We start from the raw sequence: 13712 nt of genomic DNA, 5'->3' as shown, positions 1-13712 counted from the left end.
TTAGAATTTAGTGCTCAAAGGTCTAATGAATTAATATGCTAATTATGCCAAAATTCTACTTAAACACTTGGAAAGAATTTCTTCAAATTTGGCACGAATGTCCACTTTGAGTCAGTGATGAAGCATTTGATTTTGGTCAAAGGTCAAGGTCATTGTGACTTCGCAAAACATTTTTTTGGCCAAAACTCAAGAATTTGTCCAGTAATTATGCCAAAATTTCCCCACAAATGTCTAATAATTTAAATGGGTGAAGTGATTATGTTTTATACCCAAAAGATCAAAGGTCATCTTCAACCTGACATCATAATGTCGTGGCCATTATTCAGTGTCATAACTCAGAAATACACAGACACACACACACTAACCATCCTTATGTGTAACAGGCTACAGGTATACCATTTTGGTACCATAAAGCAAAGAAAAATTAAAGGATAACTTTACCAGATGAAAGGTTTTGATACTCTAACCAAACAAAAGCTTTGAAACACACTCACAGAGAGTTTATAAAAGGCTGTGAGCGGCGCCAGAGGCTTTGGCATGAGACCTTAGCAGAGATGTGATTGGATCATTTATGACAGATGACTCATGACTCATTAGGGAACATTGGGAACCAGCCCAATCAGCTCTATAGCTTTTAGCCACTATGGAAAAAAAAATACTAACTTTTTTCCAGCTATGGTCATTTTTTCATAACATTATCATACAGAATTACTGATCAAATATCATACAAGGGGCAAAATTATTGTTCAAACAAGCATATACTTGATGTGCCATTAGGTTGAATTAGACTGCAAATTTAATGGTTTAGAAACTACAGAGATTGCTTTACGTCTCAAAACAGGTAAGGAGGCCTCTCTAGTGCAGTGAACAAAACAAAAGCTTTTTCTAGAAACATTCACTATTGAAAGGAGTGACTGGCCAATGACAAAAATCACAAATATGTTAATTGTCCTCTACATTACATAAGGTAAATTACATAAGACTGGAATGTGGTGACATTAAATCCAACTACATAGCATCAGTTCAAAAGTCTTAATGACTATTAGTTTAAACCTCTGTCAGACTTTTAGTTTTCAACTTAATTATTTTGTGCTTGGTTTAGCAACACGTAAATTCCAGTCATACATATCGTACCTTGAAGACAAAGAGTAAAGATGTGGAGGAGCAAGTAAGCAAAGGAGTTTCTAAGTATTTGCTTTGTTACTTTGAGAATGACGTGAGCAGTAGTGGCAATTAACAAAAAATGTTATCAGAGTGTACACACCTCCTGGTAGTGTGTTAGCAGTAAGTAGTGAAGTGTGTGAGCAGTTTACTCCAGGCTGAGCTCAGCAGAGGGATTGAATTAGGAGCCGCGAGAGGCTGAGTGGGGCTAATTGGGAGCGACAGGGCCTGGTCAGTGTATTAGGGTCCAGCTGACTGGAGGAGCTCAGGTCAGCTACACAGCCGATCTCTACAGTCCGCCTTACTCACAGTATGGTACATTTCACTGCAGCAGGGGTAACTCATGTTCTAGTTAGGGTATCCATCTTCACTTTTTGTCCTCAGCTACTTCTACATACTTTCACATGGACACGCCATTTCAACTTTAAAATATTTAGCTCATCTAGGACTTCTGTGTATTCACTCAGATTTTTGATAACTTTCAAGCTTTTTAAAATATTCATTTCTTCTGCAGTTCTCTCAGGCAATTCAATGGGTGTACTGTTCAGACTTAGACATCTTTAAACCTTTTCACCTTCTCTTCAACCTCGTTGTACTTTCAATGACAACTGCAGAGTCATTTGACCCTGTTGTGAATGCCGATCGTAAGCATTCTCATTGCATTAAAAAGCCAGATGTTGGCAGGTTTTTTTGTGCAGTGGTAATGAGGCTATAGAAATGTCTTTCAAGCTTTAAACAAGTCAACATTGTACTTAATTGTATTAGTTCAGCTTTTTTATACATTTCATAGCTTTTCATCAGTTCAACTTTCCTTCTTCAGCTCCTGACCTTTTCAAGATTCAAGTGCCTTATTGACTTACAAGTGTTTACACGTACATATAGACCTAATGACACTTCAGCTGTTCTCATCCATTACATATCAATGTTAACTAACTACTTTCAGATCTTGGACTTGAAATAAAATTTAAACTGCTTACTGCAACTCATCACTTCCAGTTCAGCTAAAAGGTCAACTACTGCTTGCATGCCATGTGACATTTGAACTGTATTCATCTTTTACTCTTCAACTGCTTTCATTACTTACTCTTCAAAGGATAATTTGACCTCTTTTAGGGGTTACAATCCAGCTTACGTTTCCACTGCTCACATTTTTTACTCTCAACTGAAAGTTCAAGTGCTTCCATTTCTCAATGTCTTTAAACACCGGAGGCATGACAAATAAATGACAGGAAAATGCAAAATACTAGCCTGCAAATATTTTGCATCAAAACAATGCAAACCGGCAGAGATGCAAATTTTCATTATCTGGGATCCGATTGACCTGAAGCAGCATCTGGTAGTAATTCAGAGGTTAGTGGCTGTATAGGCTAAGCTACTGTAATCCTTTTTTATTGAGTTTCCTTTTAGGGAAATGCTTTGAGTCAATTTTGGTTCCCTCTGGTAAACCTTATGCAGTATATAGCTTGTATCTTGGGCTTTTATTGGGAAGGGTAAGAACCAAAGGAGTGGATCTGGTATGCATTGCCTTTGTCAAAGTTGAAAGGAGTAGTAAAATTTCGAGTACTGGTTCGGACTAAGGACCCAATACAGGAACAATATTGCTGTTGCTTAATAAACCTCATAAGTATAGGCAAAATGTGATTGGTTGATGCTTTAATCATGGTGCAAGAGCCCAGAAAAAATGACCTTGTTCTGAAAAAAGGTCACTATTAGGTACATGACAAGTACATGACAAAACAACAGTTAAAAAGATATATTGGCATGCAAAGTATTTGCACAAAAAATATGTTCCCGCAGTATAATGACCTTTGATTTTCAATTGATAATTCAACTGTGTCTTACTCTTTACTTATAGTGTTTGTACTACGACTTCCATCTCAACTTCTTTTCAGCACTTCACATTACGGCTATTTCAACCTCTTTCAGTACTTGTATTGCAACTGTTGCTATGTTACGACTTCTATCTAAACTATTTACCCTTTGAAACCTTTGTGAATTGACTTGATTTCTTTCAAAATATGTAACTGATAACTGTAAATGCAATTTCCCTAGCTTTTTTCTTTTTTCTTAGACATTTTTCTCTAAATTCTCTAAATCTAGAGAATGTATAACATTTCTTACCAAGTTGCTCATTGACTTTTTTCCCCATGTTTTTAAAAGAAATCACACAGATTTGCTCGGAGTTAAAAGGTTTAAATTCTTGTGAAAGATGTCTGAAAACAGCACAAGAAAAGTAGTGTCGCTCTGTGTATCTTCAACAAATACTATACCCATAAATACAAAGCTAAAGCACAGAAGTAAAACACAATGAAGAAGTCTATTGATCGATACTCAAAAGGCTTTTTGGCTGCAGGCAATTATGAAGCAGAGCTCAGTATTCTGTGTCTTCACACAGTGCATTGTGTCCATTAAGTGAGTCATATATCCACTTAAGGTCAGGCTGCTGAACTGGCCTAACAGGACCTATTCAGACCTTGTTACCTCATGCTGCTAATTGAGCTAATAATAACCACAGAGGCAGAGTACTACGTAACCCCTTTCAGCCTAACAGCACAATGGTTTGTTCACATCTCTTATATTTAGATCACTTCCTTTTCCTACATTTGACCATGCTCACTACCTGTAACCCCTCTGCTCCACTGGCTCCGTGTCGGGCCTGAATGCTAATGTGCCGCTGCTTAGTGTGAGAAAGCGGAAGTGGAGCTGAATGCAATCATTAATTGCAAGCCATAATGGCGTCCATATGGAGAGGGCATGGCTGCGCATAAAGAACCTCGGAGCACAATGGGCTCAACGTCTCTCACAATCCAAGCCTGTCAGGGGTAGCACTCTCTACTGTAATGTGCAACATGACAGATTAGGCAACAAATCACACATTAACAAAATAACATTGTGTGGAAAAAGAAGGGGAGGAAGAGGGGGAGACTTTGACCTGAAGGAGGGAAGATGGGCGGTCCAGTTTAGCGTGTAAATCATGCGGGTTGAATGGCTGCCAGGTAGGAGGGCAGCTTCTCACACTCTGAAATACACAAGGACAGAGACAGACACAAGCAGGAGGATCCTAAAATCCTCAAGCAAAGAGGGGAAGGTGATGCAAACAGATCGCCCTCTTTGCACAAACGGGATTGAAACACCGATCCCACCCCTTTTTTTTTGCGATCTAGAAGAGCTTTCATCGGTGAGAAGCAGCCCTCGGAGGATCAGAGTTTGGAGTCAGCATGGAAACAAATCATTCCCTGGCTAACGGGTAGAGGTTCAATTAGATGCACTGCCTCGAACGGACTAGAATTCAATTATGTAAAGAACGAGTTACGGTTGAAGGATGGAAATAAACAAGGTGCTCTGATGTTTTATTCATCCCACACCCCAAAATACCTCCTGCATTAAACAACAGCAGCAGCCAGCTTGAGCTTCACAGAATAGAGCGTTTTTTTTTTTTCTTTTCTTTTTTCCAATGCTGTTTGCCTTTAAGGCCACTAATTAGAGGGGTAGCAATTTTCATATTTGCAAAGATTGGTGTGGTTTTAATTCTTTTACAGCAAGAAGCTAATAGAGCTGCACCGTGACTGCAACATTCTGATAAATGAACGTGCTCTTTAGAAAGATTACCCCGGACAATAATTCAATACAGTGACAGCTTTGAGTAAAGGGATTCTCCCTGAAGTATTTATCAACACTAATGAAAGGTATACATCAAAAATGGTACTCGTGTCAGTTGTGTAGCACAACACTTTATTTTAATCCTACCTATTTAGCATTTATAAACAGTGAATAAACAATTCATAAAACACTAAAATATAAGCACGTAACAGTAAGATCATTTTGAGTTTTATTAAAGGTCATAATTCGTAACATTTTAGTCTTGGTTGTCTTAAATTTTTTTAATGTGAAGGAGCAGAAGGAGTTTGTGTAAAGGCAATTTTAATACAGCAAAGCAGTGGTGGACCCCACCACTATCTGGATTAAAACCATTTAGCATCTGTATGAGACAGACCAGGATGCATCATTATTAGACATCCCAAGCACATTGACATATAAAGGATGAGAAAGTCTGCATGGAGTGGGGATGGGGGAGGATGGTTAAAAAAATCACTGGACTTTTACCCAGGAGACTGCTGTTCTTGTCCCATGTGAAACCAAAAGTCACTTCTTAGTTGTTTAACCAGACAATGTCTGTGATGTATGTCTTGTGACATATGTGACATGTTAGTAACATATTTTACTACTTATTTTAAGTTTTCCACAAATTTCAGGGAATTAGTAGATTTGGAAAGTTTTTTTTAATCTAGAGAAAAATGTGCAAAAATTATTTCTATAATAATCATTATTATATATTTTCTAAAATATAAGCACTTATTTCCCTTGTTTTATTTTATTATTTTTTTCCCTGCTAATTTTTGGTCATTTTTTCAGAAGTTGCTCATTGGTTTTTTCCCACATTTTTAAAAGAAATCAAACCAGTTTGCTCAGGGTTTTTTTTTTAAACTTTACCTAATACTTTTGTTGCTTAAACCTAAAAAAGTAAGTGAGTTTATTTTGAGAAGAGACTGTGGGAATGTGTGTTACGAGTAGAAAATGCATTTCCTCTGAAAAAAAGAAGTTTATTTTGAAAAGACAGTATGCATTTAATGAGCAGAAACCCCGTCCCTGAGCATCTTAATCCGACGCTAGATGAGTTACGAGAGCGTCATAATTTCACACACAGAGCCACTGAACAAGCCTCAGTATTTGAAGAGCTGGGGGTAAGACTGTTGGGATTTCACATTCATATGTTTTAGGTGATCATTTCAACCCAAGCCAATATCTTTGCCTAACCCTAACTAAGTGCAGAAGTTTATTGGTGAAAAAAAACTCACTTAAAATGGCATCACTATATGTTTACAAGGACAACATAGTCTCATAAAGCATTTATTTAGTGTTTTATTGGGTTGGGTCTTGTTTCAAGTGCAGTTAGAGCGTTATTGTTGGCCAGGGGGACATTAGTCCAGCTTCTCCTCTCGTCCCTGGTGTACTTCTCGTGAGCTCGGTGCACGCTGACCCTTACAGCCCATGGCGTCAGTTTAACATGCAGAGAAGCAGCTCTCCAAACGCCCACCGCCAATGAATCATGCACACACACACGTACACACACACAACATTTAATCTCATCCACATAGCCGACAGCTCGTTAATTTTACACTCCATAAAGGCGTGAAGAGCATTGCATCAATATCTAACACAATCACTTTGCTGAGACCAGCAGATAAAAACACACGCACCCACAGAAGTAAATACAATAGTTAATCATCATGAATGGTGTGTGCTGCGCGTTATAAATTCTCACGTTTGTAAGCACGTACAGTATGTACGCCTACAGTCCGGTTAGGCTGGAACATTAATAACGCAAAAGAATTATCTGTAACACATTCTCAAGCCTTTTACTTTATGTAAACCTCATGCAGGTGAGGTGATTCCCGGAACAATTTGAGCAAACATAATAATCAAACACTTCCTCCACAGACACTCAGCAGGCTGATCAGGTCCAGACAGAAAGCACAACCTGTAAAAATAAAGAAACGCTCCTGGTATGAAGAAATGAAAAGGCACCCACACCCTTCTACAGGGCCCGTAGGATTTCTTTTCATCTTTGACATTTTTACACATATAAACTAATCTATTCATTCTGAGAAAATTCAAAAAAGATACAACATAGCAGTAGTAGTTGGTGTTTCAAACACTTGTCCAGGTATAAACTAATCAATATGCATGTAGCTGATACATTAAAAAAGAAAGTAGATAAAATAATGACCGCAAACCGCAACAGCTTGAGTCTTCCTTAGGCAGATTCTCCAAGTCTCTAAACTCTACTGGAGAGATAAACAGCATTCTTTTAAAAGATGCTCCTTCATCTGGTTTTTTGACAGAGAGCACTATGAAATACTCCAAATTTCAGGTTTTTATCTTGATTGAGACTTAGTAACTTTGAAAGCCACATAACTTTTAGTCATCAAGACATTCAGTGACACCTTGTTCCCTGTACAGTCAGCCTGTTTTCATTTCTAATTCTCCCAACACATTATAAAGAACACAGTATAAAGTACAAGAAAGTCCACAAAGGCAAGAGGTTGGGGTGGTTTATGGGTCAAACAAACACAGGACTTTCATTAAGGAGACCACTGTTTGTGTCCTGTTAAAAGCAAAAGTTAATATTGTTTTAACCCAAACCATGGTTCGGTTTAGGAAAAAAATCAAGGATTTTTTTTTTTTTGCCTAAACCTAAAGGTGCCAAAATCTATGTTTCCTTTTTCCTTATTTTTAAGACAAAGTGAATGCATGTAATAGGCGAAAACTAACAAAAAACATAAAGTTTGTAAAAACAGTAGGCGTAGCCACATTGATGTCAAACATTGGTTTGGAGCCTCGAGTTTGGCATTTTGCCCATCACCATCTTGGCTTTCAGAGCCAGAAGTGACCATATATTTGGTTGCAGACAGCCTGACTCAAAGCAGCCTGACCCTAATCACGCATGACCTTAAGCCTTAATAGTATATACATAGGTAAGTTATATAAAAATTCACTCCCTGTACGGTTGTCATGAATTTTGATATTGCTATGGAGACCAAACCTTATTTGTTGTATCAGGCTGTTAACATGCTCATTGTTGCTGTTAAGTTGGTCATTTTAACGTAAGGTGATTAAATCACTTTTGGAGTCAGCCAAGCAGGATATATTGAACAGCCAAATCCGATTCAACAGGATGATTCATTATGAATCAGCTCTGCTTTTCACAATACCCCTGAAGGAAGTTGTCTTTTAGTCATATAGTGAGGGAAGTTTTAATGTTGACATCAACACTTTGGTTTTTACCTCTCTGTGAGAACGGGAGTTTGAATGCTAGATGTAGATGGGCCTTGGGACTTGATTGAAAACCCATAGTTGACAGAATCATGAGAGAATTGACCTTCTCTTGGTGCTCTCTGTACCTCAAAGGCATCTTAGCGACAGTCACTGCAAGTGATTCATTGATTCACAAAGTGAGAACAACACACGCACACGCACGCACACACACACACGCACACACACACACACACACACACACACACACACACACACACACACACACACACACACATGCGCGCATACAAACACACACACACACGAATGTAGAGCTGAGCCAAGCCGAGCCCGTCAACTCAGAAGGTCAGCATATGGAAAGATGGAAGGTGACACCTCCTGACACTGACCCCACCCTCGTGCTGCAGCTCTGTGTTTACAAAGGAACCTAACAATGAGGACAATGAGGAGGATACACACACACATCCCAGTATGAGTACCAATCAGCAGCCACGTCTCAGGTTGATGTAAAGCTGAAATCCCATCCACTCCATTACATGGTCAGGCAGATATCAGCATCTGTGCGCAGAGATGCTTGTTTTCTCACTGATAGCCGTGCCAGCAGAATGTAACTTTATTGATCTGCTATAGCAGGAACTGTAGGCTATTAGAAAGAGAAAATATCTCTGGCCCTGTGAAAAGGCCAGCACACAGGAGGAAGAAAGGAAATAACACCAATCTGATGAAAACACTTGATATGCAACGTGATCTCACCAAGTTGCTGATGAAAAGCCCACAAGTGAGGAAGAGGCTGAGCTGCCTGAGTGCACACAGCAGGTGCAAATGCTGTTTCACTCCCAAGTTTAACCATTTGAAACCAGGAGGGACATTGCTTGTGCTGCTTTCAGATGTCTTTCACAAGTATTAAAACCTACTGAGCAAACTGGTGCAATTTCTTTAAAAACACGGGAGGCGAAGCAGGAACGTGGTGAGAAATGTTCCACGAACTGCTAGAAATATGTAGATTTATATAATTATTTTTAAAGAGCTAGGGAAAAAGGAAAAACTAATTATGATATTTGCATATTTAAAATAATGTTACAGAATTGTCAGACAGTTTAAGCACTCTCCTTGTTGATTCGTTTTTATTACTAATTTTTAGGTAATTTCTTGTACTCTTTGCTAATTTCTTGGTAATTTCTGCGTCATTTCTCCTTTTGTTGCTCAGTAGTATTTAAATCTTTGAACCTTGAGCAAATTGGTACAATTTCTTTCAGAAAGATGGTAAAACAGGCATTGAGAAACTTTGTAGGAAATGTTCCACATCATTTCTAAAGCCAGGGAAAAATGTCTTTGGAAAAAAGAAAAGCTATGATAATGATAATGATATATGATATATAATGATATAAGATATAAGCTAATGATATATTTAATTTTTCAAAACAAAATTACTATGATTTTTAAACCCTTTTTTAACTTTCATGCTAGCTCAGTAGCTCAACTGGTAGAGCAGGCGCCCCATGCACAGCGGCTGCAGGTTCGAGTCTGACCCCGGCCCTTTGCTGCATGTCATCCCCTCTCTCTCCCCCTTTCACACTTGCTGTCCTATCTGAATAAAGGCAAAAGGTCTTTTAATTTTTAATTTTTATTTTTTAAATTTAATTGTATCTATCTATCTATCTATTGCTAATTTAATTATATATATATTTAATTTATTATCATGTACTTTTTGTTATATTTTGCACATTTTTGGGTCATCTTTTCTTTTGTCGCTAATTGCCCTTTTTGTGTGTTTTTGAATGAAATCAAGCCGATTTGCTCAGGTTTTGAAGGGTTAGTAGAGTCATACTGTGTTGTATTCCACATGCCTCTGAGTCGGTGTCTGGTACTCTGTTCTTTACTGGTGACTTAGCAATGAGCGTAAGCATGAACACAGGCTCATCTCTGCCACTGTGGTTACATAATCCAGCAACGAGCCCTCACCCAGCATACTGCCCCCTGTTCAACTTCCTCTTTCACTCCCTCTTGTACCTCCACAGGGTTTCCCTCTTTCTCCTCACCTCTTATTCCTCCCCCATCTCTCCTTCCACTGTGCTGTGTCCCTCCGTTCCCCTCTGATCTCCTGCTCTCCTCCCCCTCCTCTCCCTCCATCAAATGGTAGTATGTATCTGCTCGCCCACTGCCGTTGGCTAGGGCGGCGCTTTGAACCCGAGGATGAAAGAGCTGATCCTGTAATGAGAATCTTAATGCCGAGAAACTGTTTGGCTCTAACACACACACACATGCGTGCTGACACAGACACACACTCGCGGGCTTTGAAAAAGTGAATTTTACAGTGCTGCTCCGCTCACAGCTCGGCTGCATGTCTAATGCGAGCTATTTTGAAATTCTGCTGCCGCATGAAAGTTGAGTTAAAGTGGTTATGCAATTTCAGAGTATCACTCTCGCTTGTTGCGGATGGATTGCATGCATGTGTTCGGAGCACAGAACTGGTCTTTTTGCAGAAGTAAACAACTGAAATGGGTGTTAGCAGTGTTTGGAAACTAGTAAACACTTACTCCATACTCGACAGGCATGACGAAATCGACCCACATCGCAGATTTTATGAATTTGGCCTCGAGCAACATTCATACATACATGACCAAAGATAAAAGATGCAAGAGGATTGTGCTTTTGATATGATTTTCCAGAAATTAAGTGTGTTTTACTAAAAAGAGGGGCTCTTTATTTTCAAGGTCGTGGAAACTTAAAGATGGGGTAGGCAGTTTTATTTTTGGGGAAAAAAAATCCTATAATAACCTTTCAGCATTTGTCAACAGGAGTTTTTGGCCAATTACAGGTTGTTTCAGAAAAAAACTAATGCAGATGTACAGGCCTTCGGTGAAAACCTAATTCAGTGGTGGAGAATCCTGCAGAGACAGTTGCTGTCCCAACATTGGCACCAATTCCTGACACTGCAAAGCAACCCAGAAAAGGAACCATATCAAAAAGAGTCTAAGAGAAAGTCTGACAATAAATAAAACACTTCAATATTTGAGATTTTTTTCTGATTTGTTATTTCTAATCGAAGGATACGAAGGTGTGCTATGTGAGCGATAATGGAAAGGCAAGCCCCTTATACATGGGAGCAGCTACTAACGAGGGATTTCTGGGAGGTGATAGTCCACGATTTCACAGAGCAGTTGTGGTTACAAAACTTTCAGATGATCTGCTCAACTTTTGAAGAGTTACGTGATGCAATAAGACCTCTTGTAGAGCCTTCTGCCTTAGAGTACATACTGTACTTGTAGTATTGATGACAATGACGATGTAAGTGACAGTCATGATTATTGTGACTGTCATGACCTGTTGATGTTGATGTAAGCTGCATTGGAAATGGTGTATGCTATTAGGAGATGTTTGTCATATTTAACACTCAGTGAATTATTATAGGCTCTATGGAGTTATGGTGACACTTATTAATCTGCGTCTGTGGAGCATCGGTGTGAATAACCCTGTGTACAGATTAGGGCTTGACAGAATATTGGCATGGCCGTTTACTGGGGCTGATATCTGGCCTTTTGCCAATTATCTGTGTTGGTACTTAATTTTAATGATGGCTGATAAAATTCATTAATTAAAAGGTGCAAAGAATGTGTAGCATATGAGGAACTTTACTCTGTAAAACCTCAGGAATTTATTTTTATTTATTTGTTTTTTATTCAAATTTTTAATTGACTTTCTAAGAGAAGTTTTTGGGAACTTGCTGTATATGATGTTGATGTTGATGTTTTGACGAAACATTTGCTTAAGGCATTTAAACAAAGTTTTGTTTTGGAGTTTGTTATATTCAAAACTCTAAATATTGACAAAGAGATTTTTATTTTTATTGTAAATGCATATCCTTTCCAAATATCGATTTCATTAACTACTAATGATAGATATTGGCCCTGAAAAACCAATAACAGTTGACCCCTAGTACAGATAATATCAACAGTCATATGTTTCTGTGTCATATTGTTTGTGCTTTATGTGTTTTCATTATGTTTTTACACTTGCTGCAACTCAAATTGCCACCTGGGACAAATATTAATTTGAATGTTAATGGAAACCCGCCTGTTTTGAAAACTGGGCTTGATTTCTGTCACAAACATGGGAAGAAGGCAGTAAGCAACTTGAGAAGAAATGACCCGGAAATTTGCAAGAAATTTGTAAAAATAAGTACAAGAAAATCTACGTAAAAATTAGCAAATAATCAAAGGAACGCCCCTCAAAAAAAACAAACAACCACAATTTAAAAAAAGGGGAAAGGTTTTTTTAAAGGAAATTTCCTAAATAACTGCTTGGAAATTACAATTATTCTATAAAAATAATTTTGAGTATAGAATTGTGAATATTTTAAATGTAGTTTTCTGGACAGTTTTCCTATTTGTTTTTCTTTTTTTTTAAGAATTTTCTAAATGTACTAATTTTTTGCAATTTTCAGGACATCTCTTACCAAGTTCCTCATTTCCATTTTTTCCACTATGTTTTTTAAAACAGAAATTCCACCAATTTGCTTTGGTTTAAAGGTTTAAATACATGTAAAAGGTGTCTAAAAGCAACACAAGAAAAGCGATGTTGATCCAGGTTTCTCAGGGTTAACAGATCACTTTAATTACTTTGTACACTGTTATCATGAAAATGAAATAATGAACTGTAATTAGCCTTTAAACCAGCTCACAGCTACACTTGTTGCATTTCACACTCGCATCTCCACTCAGCAGCACTTTAGTCATCCTCTCACTGCGGTGTAATAACGTCCCGCGTGGCTTTCAGCGGCAGTCAAACATTGTGTGGTTGCTGAGAGGTTCTAATCCAAACCACGTGGGAGGAGAAGTGAGTGTTGGCCTTGAAATATGTGTCATCCTTTGAGTGTGTCAAACAATCGTCTTTCAGGAATCAGAAGAATGCGGGGAGTGTAAAATAGCATGTCAGTGGCTGTAACCCGTGCACTTAGAGGCAAGGAGTGCACGTCATTGTCAGGCCGACAAAGGATGAGGTGGAGAGGACTGGATGTCTCTCTGCTTAGATGTGATACACTGAAACTCCTTTAAAAGCAGCTGCACAGTCTGTTGTCAGCAACTAACAGCACCATGATGTACTGAATGTGACAACAGTGTTAAATATGAGAAATCATATTGCAGAGTTAAAAGCTAAATAGCAGGTTTTTTTGTACGTCCTCCGGGCCACAAGTCTAAGAAGACATCAGCTGGGTCGATACTGCTGAAAGGCTTGGAGTTGGAGTAGTGGAATGAAAGCTGTATCGACCCGCGGAGCAATGATCTGAGGCTGATGTTACTCCGGCCGACAGATTTCCCAGCAGCACTTGCTCTTGAGGAGTCCTAAAAACGGCACAGATGTGAATCTTTCCATTCCACCTTGACCTTTCCCTGAATATCGTGTAGCGCATCAGAATGCCATTTACTCTCCCGGCTAGTGAAATATTTAAACCGTGGGAGAGGGCTGCTTAAAGTGCAGCGCCGGCTCCTCGCTCGTCTCTTTTTCGAAGAGAAATATGACAGAGGCTGGAGCCAGCCACGCTGCATGCATCTATTTTGATGTGAGCCATAAATCAAACATGGAGTTGGGGGGTGATGGAGCCCCCAAGTTGGATAAACAAAGAGCATTTTGGTAAAGTCTTTACATTTATGATTTACTGCCTCCGCAATCATACAGCCTCACCTGCTCTATCCCCAAAGCAACCTCTGTTAGAAGCA

General features: G+C 38.7%; 1 long non-coding RNA gene across 1 annotated transcript in view; it reads left to right on the top strand.

Moving 5' to 3' along the window:
• LOC148186379 (uncharacterized) overlaps positions 1-13712 on the top strand; it is a 97152-nt gene that overhangs the window by 19825 nt on the left and 63615 nt on the right. The window lies entirely within an intron of this gene.

This window comes from Plectropomus leopardus, chromosome 19 (assembly GCF_026936395.1).
Source record: "Plectropomus leopardus strain MGB_pleo_1.0 chromosome 19, ASM2693639v1, whole genome shotgun sequence".
NCBI lineage: Eukaryota > Metazoa > Chordata > Actinopteri > Perciformes > Serranidae > Plectropomus > Plectropomus leopardus.
This window is presented reverse-complemented; position numbering and strand designations above follow the sequence as displayed.